We start from the raw sequence: 8427 nt of genomic DNA, 5'->3' as shown, positions 1-8427 counted from the left end.
TGTTTCAATCCATAAAGAGATCTATTCAATTAATTTGATAGAGAAATGTTCTCGAGAACTTGATTTTGTTGCTTCAGGCAACTTAAATCCTTCTGGGAGTTTCTTATAGATATCATTATCCAGTGGGCTATACAAATAAGCTGTGACTACATCCATTAAGCGCAAGTCAAGTCCCTCTTTCATTGCCAGACTGATTATATATCTAAAAGTTGTTTCATCCACCACAGGAGAATATGTCTCCTCATAATCAATACCATGTCTTTGTGAGAATCCTTATGCAACTAATCTTGCTTTATATCTTTCAAAATCACCATTTTTTAGGTTATGACAAATATAAACAAAATATTTCATGCAGAAAAACCATAAAGCCAGGAATCCAAATTAATTGCCACATAGTCAATTAGCATAATTAGGATACATACAATGTGATGTGTGCCTTCCCTAGCTGCTCCCGAACCGAACAAGAACAAGTTTAGGACTCCAAATGTCGCTCCTCCGTAGATGATCCACAGCACGTTCGGATCCGCCTTAGATTCAACCAACTAGAATATTCTCTAAGGTATTATGTGCACTCGGGAAACTCAAATAAAGTTAGGCAAATATTAAATTCTCTCTTGAACTTAATGTATGTGAATACTTATTAATTGCATTATAAATTTTGATCATGAACCAGATATTTATAGGGTGGAAATAACGGAGTTAGAATTCTACTAGGTTTCCAATAACTAAATCCATTAGGATTCTAGCTAATTATATCATTAGAATTTTATGTTTAATCAAACACCTAATTATTTCAGATTTAACAAAAACATCCAATTTGAGTAGAATTAGGAAAATGGGATTACTTCACAAAGAAGTATCCTACCCGGCCAAGGGAATGCATGCGTGGCCCTTGGGCCCACGCTGCTGTGCAGCCCGCAGCCATGCAGCCCGTAGCTCGCAGCTCGCAAGCCCACGAGCGCTGCTGCTTGCTCGCTGGCCCATGGCGCTGGCAGCAAGCACGCGGCCCACTGGGCGCTGCTGCTGCTCGGCCTGCTAGCTCGGCGCGCGCGGGCTTGCTGGGCGTTGGGCCTTGCGTCTTGCAAGCTCGTCCGTCGATCGTTTCGTACGTCGCGCTTCCGATTCGTTTTCCGATTCCGGAATTCATTTCCGGTTCGAACAAATATTTAATAATTCCGATTCCAGAATTTATTTTCGATTCGAACAAATATTTAATATTTCCGATTCCGGAATTTATTTCTGATTCCGACAATATTTCTGATTCCGGTAATATTTCCGTTTCCGGCAATATTTCCGATTTCGACAATATTTCTATTTCCGATAATATTTTCCAATACGTATCATGTTTTCGTTTCCGGCAACATCTACGACTTGGATAATATTTATATTTCCGTCATGATCTATATTTCCGTTTCCGGCAATATCATCATTTGCATAGCATTCTATATTTTGCCTTTTGACGATTTCAGCTCCCACGGGAACCGAGATCCGTCGTTTCCGAATGTTCATAAATAGAGTATTTAATTGACGTAAATACTTGATCCGTTCACGTACTATTTGTGTGACCCTACGGGTTCAGTCAAGAGTAAGCTGTGGATTAATATTATTAATTCCACTTGAAATGAAGCGGCCTCTAGCTAGGCATACAGCTCACTTGATCTGTAACGCCCCGACCTCTAATTCACATAATTAAGCAGCGGAATTTACCTAATTCGGTCGGGACATTACTGCCGTAACTCCCTCTTGGGAATTACAAGGCAACATCATAACATAAGCCATTAAATCCTCCAATTTAACATAATAATCCTTTACATTCCCAAAATAAAAGTACATAACTTACTAAAAGTCTTTTGTTAAACTATCAAAATATTAAGCATAAACTAGGTGAATAATACTACGGATATTTCATGAAAACCCCCTAGTTTTGAAGTAATTCACCAAATGCCCATCAAGTTCCAATAATTCACCAAATACCCCTGACAATTGACTTAATTCCCCAAATACCCTTACTGATAACGGTCCGTTAGTCCGCCGTTAGCCTAGTTTCATAATTCACCAAATGCCCCTTGTTTAAAATTTATTTCACCAAATACCCCTATTATTAAATTTATTTCACCAAATGCCCCAAACTTAAAAATAGTTATTCTGATGTTTAACAGCTAGTTTTTTCATTTGAAAATTAGTCGTTGCTTATTATTTGCTTATGCCTTCTTGATCCATTGAAGTCGTGATAATATCTAAAAGCTAATTATGAACAAACATAGTAAGAAGAGAAAATAATAATGTTGATTGTGTGTTCCACTCAATACAAAGCTACGCAATTTATAGGTATCAAAATAACAAACTAAGCCTTACAATAAGGGAGAAAGATACTTATGAAAAGAATCCAAGCATCAAAGAAAATCAATGTTCTGATTAACGAGTGGGATATCTTGAAATGACAATTTGTACATTAAACCCAAGGTATAATCCAAAGAGAAGCTAGTAGGAAAACTTATTCCTGATTTACAGCTACGATGCCAATTATGAGCTTTGGATCTATTGATGTCACAAGGAAATTTTACAAGCATCGACTCATCATACACAAATTCAACTCAACTGCTTCAACCCAGGGACGGGAAACACTTGAGGAGAATCTCAGAACCTGTTTCGAGCTCCTGTTCTAATATGGTCAGTGGAGGAGCCAATCTCATTATTTTCCTTTTCCAACAGTTAATATTAACAATTTAACATTCCCGAATTTCGACAAGCATCAACTAGCGGGCCAGCTTGTACATCCAACTCTATACCAATAATAAGACCCTGCCCTCAGACTTCTTTCACATGCTGGTTGCCTCCCAATTTCTTTGCTAAGAGTTCTCTGAAGTCCTGACCTTTCTTTGCTAAAAGTACATGCGTGCTCTCCTGAGTCCTAAGTTCTTCCTGTCCATCCCAAACCATGACATAAATAGGATTAGCCTTTCTTCATTTCAAAATCAAAGTAAGATGCCTTTTATTGACATTACAATATCATCTTTTCTTCATTTGCTTCAAGTCCTATTGCATCTTACTGTTTCCCCTATTTTCAGTACTTTCTCCTTCGTCTAAGCTTCCCCTGTATTGTCCTTCATGCTGCTACCCCCTGTTTTCTTTCGCAACTACTCCCTTGCACCACCTCAGATTGATGCAAGGATCACACTTGTAGTACAACCTTTGTGGATTGAGTGTTGTATCGGAGGTTCGGATGATAAATTTCCTACCACAATAGCAAAATTGGTTAGGTACTCTAATATATGTGGACTCATTGTGTGTGGATGATGATTTTGAAACAAAACTCATGACACAAATCTAATGAAATTAGCAAAGGAAAGAAAAACAACATCTAAATTACAAGAAACATTCAGAAAATGGGTTTTTATAGCCAAGCAAGACCAACAGCTACTTTTCACACGAAAAAACTAGCCGTTGGATCATCCGAATAACTATCAGTAAGTTTAAGTTTGGGGCATTCGGCGAAATAAGTTTAATAATAGGGGTATTTGGTGAATTATGAAACTAGGCTAACGGCGGACTAACAGACCATTATCAGTAAGGGTATTTTGGGCATTAAGTCAATTGTCAGGGGTATTTGGTGAATTATTGAAACTTGATGGGCATTTGGTGAATTACTTCAAAACTCGGGGGTATTTCATGAAATATCCGATAATACTAATGTGAAATTTCTCGCCACTACTCATTTCCATCGTTCCCCGCAGTACCTAAAACGGAAAACAAAACGGTGAGCCGAAGACTCAGTAACGACTATCCTAGCAACGTAAATTCATTTCAATACATTTTATTTAATAACACAGGGAGAATAGAATGGGTAAAACATTTAATAAAACATCATATTTAATTCATTCATAAACTTTTAATTAACATGCTAGTTGTCGGCAAGTACGAACCGTGAAGGAATTCTTCACTAGGGCCTGGGCCCATAAGAGCATGGGCTCATCATCAAACTGGTAACATGGGGCCTGGGCCCTGAGCCTGGGCTCATAAACCATGGGAGCCCGTGTAATACCTCGTATTTTTCTGTATTTTATAAATATATTTTATAAATATATTATTTTATTATATTTATAAAGTATTTTTATGATTTTTAAAATTTAAAACGCATTTAAATGTTATTTAAACGTATTTTATTTAATTAGAATATTTATTAGTTTAATTATTACCAAACGAATTTATTATTTAATGTTGGGAATTTAATTGGGTTTCAAAATTAAAACGATTTTTAATTATTCTTGCCCAATTCAATTCCAAGTTCAAGTCCAAACAAATTAAACAAGCCCATCTTATGTTTAATGAAGCCCGAAAGGGAATCATAAAGCCTAGCCCATCTTTGAGTTTCCTAAGCCTATAAATATAGGTGCTCACCCTCAAAATTGCTCCCTATTATTCATTAAACCTAAAAGTAAAACCCTAACCCTAAATTCTTCTTTTTTTCGTTGAACTTATGTTTGGCCGTTTTTCTCCTACTTCCGTTTGTTTTCAGAAAAAGGTTTCTTCTTAACACTACGACAGAAATTGCTTTTAATAGCGCTTAATAATGCTTTTAACAACGCTTATTGAAGCGCTGTTGATGGCTTCGCTATTAAAAGTAAAATGTACCTTTAATAGCGCTTTCGAAAAGCGCTGTCATATGTAATATCTAGGATAATTCAAATGTTTCTTTCATAGCACATTATAAGCGCTATTAAAGAAACGCTATAAAAGATTTGGCGCCATCTTTTAAATTATTTTCTAATAGCGGATGTTATGAAGCGCTATTATATATATTTTTTTAAATATAATATTTAAACCTGAAAAATATTTCATTTTTTTGCCACAAATAACACCATATATTGAACAATAGTAAATAGTTGAAAATTAATTTCCATACCTCAATTAAAAGAATTTTTACAATGTTACCCTAATAAAACCAATTACATAGATCTAAACTAAAACTAAAAATTAAACTACGTAGAATACATTAATCAATACTTCAATAGAGTCTTATGTTTGTTGTTTCCTTCAACATAACCTAACGATTATACAATTGTTGAACAACATAGCGCACCCAACCGGTTCTTACTTCGTCAATCTGCTCTTTGTCATAACTTGGAAACTGACAATCTGAAAAGTAAGTACTGCGAAACAATGGTGTATAAGAATTCATACATGGACAGTCTCCACCTTGTTTCCAGATATACCACAAAATTAATAAATTAAAAAGAGTACAACCAACCAGAAATAATAATAATAATAATAATAATAATAATAATAATAATAAAAAATAAAAAAAATAAAAATTAATAATAATAACAATAATAATAATAATAATAATAATAATAATAATAATAATAATAATAATAATAAAATTACTCCGCATGTAGCTTCACAACTTGGTCGTGGATCATATATCTACAGTAATAAGATCATAAACAAGCTTATTAGTGCCCCTTTGAAAAAACCTAGCTAGCCAGTAAGCTTAAAACAGTATCACATAAAATCACTATCAGTTCACTTCTTTAATTACAAGGATGTGATATTCTTCTATAGAAGAACGAACTTTGAGATCCGCTTATATAATATATTTACTTGTATATACAAATAAAATAGAAGGGAAAAAAACCGAAAGAATTAGACCATAAATATTAACATTAAGTGCAATACATGAAGAAAAAATTGAACTTCACATTTTGGAAGTTAGTATTTGTGTTCAGTAAATATATATGCCATCCTCTGATGGTCTTATATATATATATATATATATATATATATATATATATATATATATATATATATTTACTGAACACAAATACTAACTTCCAAAATGTGAAGTTCATTTTGGAAGTTAGTATTTGTGTTCAGTAAATATATATGCCATCCTCAGTAAATATTTAGTAGGATGAAAGACCATTATATATACTGTTGTCTCACATTGTACTTAAGAAAAGAAAGAATGCAGGGGATTATGCCACAGGCTATATCACAATGTAACCCCTACACAGAATCAACATTACAGCAGCCTGCAACAACAATAAAACAGCAGGAGGCAAGCCCAATTAACCTTATTGCTTCATCATAGCAACAACAAGCCAACAACATAATTCAAGCTCATAGTAGCACCAGTCGAAGCTATCTGGTACGCTGAACAACGCATCAGGCATTTGCACAACATGGATGATAAGACTTTCAGTGGCAGGATAACGAACAACGCATTTCTTAGCAGGTTTGCTCTTCTAAATTACTCCCTAGTAAAAGGGAGATTGCACAAACAAACAATATAGCTAGTTTAATACGAATTGGTGCATGCCTTAGTAAGGCTAAGCTTAGGCCGAGTCCAACCAAACAAACTGTCATTCCAATTGTGCTCACGTAAAGCAAAGGCAGCTAGTGTAGCAATCACAAAGACTGACCAGAACAATCCATCTATTTGCCATAATGATTTATAGAAATGTCACAAAAAGATTATATGATTCAAGATGATCAAGTAGTCGCTTTCTGACAAGGGTTACCTGGCACAGTATCAAAGAATACTCGCTCAGATGAGGATGGAAGTCTTATCGTGAATGCTGCTTGGCCCATGTATACTAGCAGAAGGCAGGGGAATACAATAGAAGTAAATGCAATCTGCAAAGTCATTGTAATTTAAAAAATTAACTGGTTAATTGATAGAACATCGAAGTACTCTATGCTACTGAGAACTCAGATGGACCTACCTGAATGGATCGCACAGAGAATGGCCTAGATCAGCAAACATGGCTTCGGCTCCTGTAATCACATACCCTGCAAATTACATTTAGGTACAAGAACAACTTATCAATGAAAGTAAATCAGATTTCAGATTCCAGATTCCAGATTCCAGATTCCAGTTAAGAAACAGAATTTGGACTTTCAGCAACACATGCTTGCAAGAAATTCTCAATGAAATCAGGGACTAAATGCAGTAGTCCAAGCAAATGGAAATGTGTCGTAATAAACTATTAATTATATAGTAATGCTCAAAAGCAAGGAACTATATATTCTACAACGAACAACAACTGATTGCCTCAATTAGGGAAGTCAAGTAAGAATGAAGATTAATGCTAATTTAAGTTCTAACGGCCTGAAATTTTAGAACATAAAAGGATAAAACTCTAAAATCACCCACAACTTGAGGTAGAGCTCAAAATACTTGTGATGCACAAAACACAGCCGCCAAGAACTGGCCATGCTTGAACATTATTCTTCCTAAAGAAAAGGTAGATGTAAGCTGGATTAAGGGCTCTCAAAACTGTAATAGCATGTTTGATGAGGTTGTAGAATCCAATTGATGCCAAAGAAAAGAACCACAACGACAGGGGCAGGAGCAAATGAAAACTCAGCTTTGCTTGTTCCAAACCTTTGTGTTCTAAACAACCCAACTAGAATGACCATTGAAACAATGACTACAGCTTCTTCCAATTCATAAAAATTGTCAGTCCTTACTAAATGCAATCACATGTAAGTTAATAATTACGGCCACCCATTAAAAAGAACTAACAATATTCGCATTTTAACATTCTGTGTGATGGAAGAGCTAGTGTAGAGGCTTATAGACTTCTGTAATTGCACAATGCTGACTTGTAGAGTTACTATTTAATCATGAATTTAGTTCATGGTGCATAGAGAGAAGACATACCCATTTACTTTGTATCTACACAAAGGGTAGATATACTTACTAGTACTGAATCCCTTAATCTCACCCTGCAAACCACTCACATCTGACATAACTGCACAAGGTAAAAATCATTGAGAAATGTCAAGAAACAATTAATAGGAATCTAAAAAGAAAATTAGCTTAATCTATAACACTCAAATTCATGAAGTTGTATGCAGGTGCTTAAAGGAGCTAATGGTGAAAAGGCAAGCAAGTTTACTCGGACTCCTAGAACAGAGTCAAAACTCTAACATGACATACTCAACTTTGATGTTAATGTGTTTCCAAATATAGGCACACATACTCAACTATGATGTTAATGTGTTCGTTTTAAAAAAAGTAGCCTACCTGAAATAGCTGGAGTTAGAATACCATCCACTATAATCAAAGAAGTTCCTATAAGAACCAAAAATAGAAGAAGGGTTTTCATAGAGGATTTTCTTTCCAAAACCTCTTTAATGTTTAAAGCCCTTTCAAGTTCAGGAGTGGGTAGTTTAAGCCTATAGCTAGAAATCTTTTGGTCGGCTTGTTGTCGATTTGGAAGCATATTCACATTAGCATACCTACTTATAAGCGAATACAGTGCAAATGTCCCCCCTGCAGCCATAATTTGCCTATTATTTTCAGAGGCAAATAGCTAATGATAAAGCAGATAAAGCTAAAAGAAAGATGAGAAAACATGTACCTTCCCCATTATCATTAGCTTTAAGCACTACAAATACATATTTTGCTAAGGTACAAGA

The sequence above is a fragment of the Spinacia oleracea genome, chromosome 2, assembly GCF_020520425.1.
Source record: "Spinacia oleracea cultivar Varoflay chromosome 2, BTI_SOV_V1, whole genome shotgun sequence".
NCBI lineage: Eukaryota > Viridiplantae > Streptophyta > Magnoliopsida > Caryophyllales > Amaranthaceae > Spinacia > Spinacia oleracea.
This window is presented reverse-complemented; position numbering follows the sequence as displayed.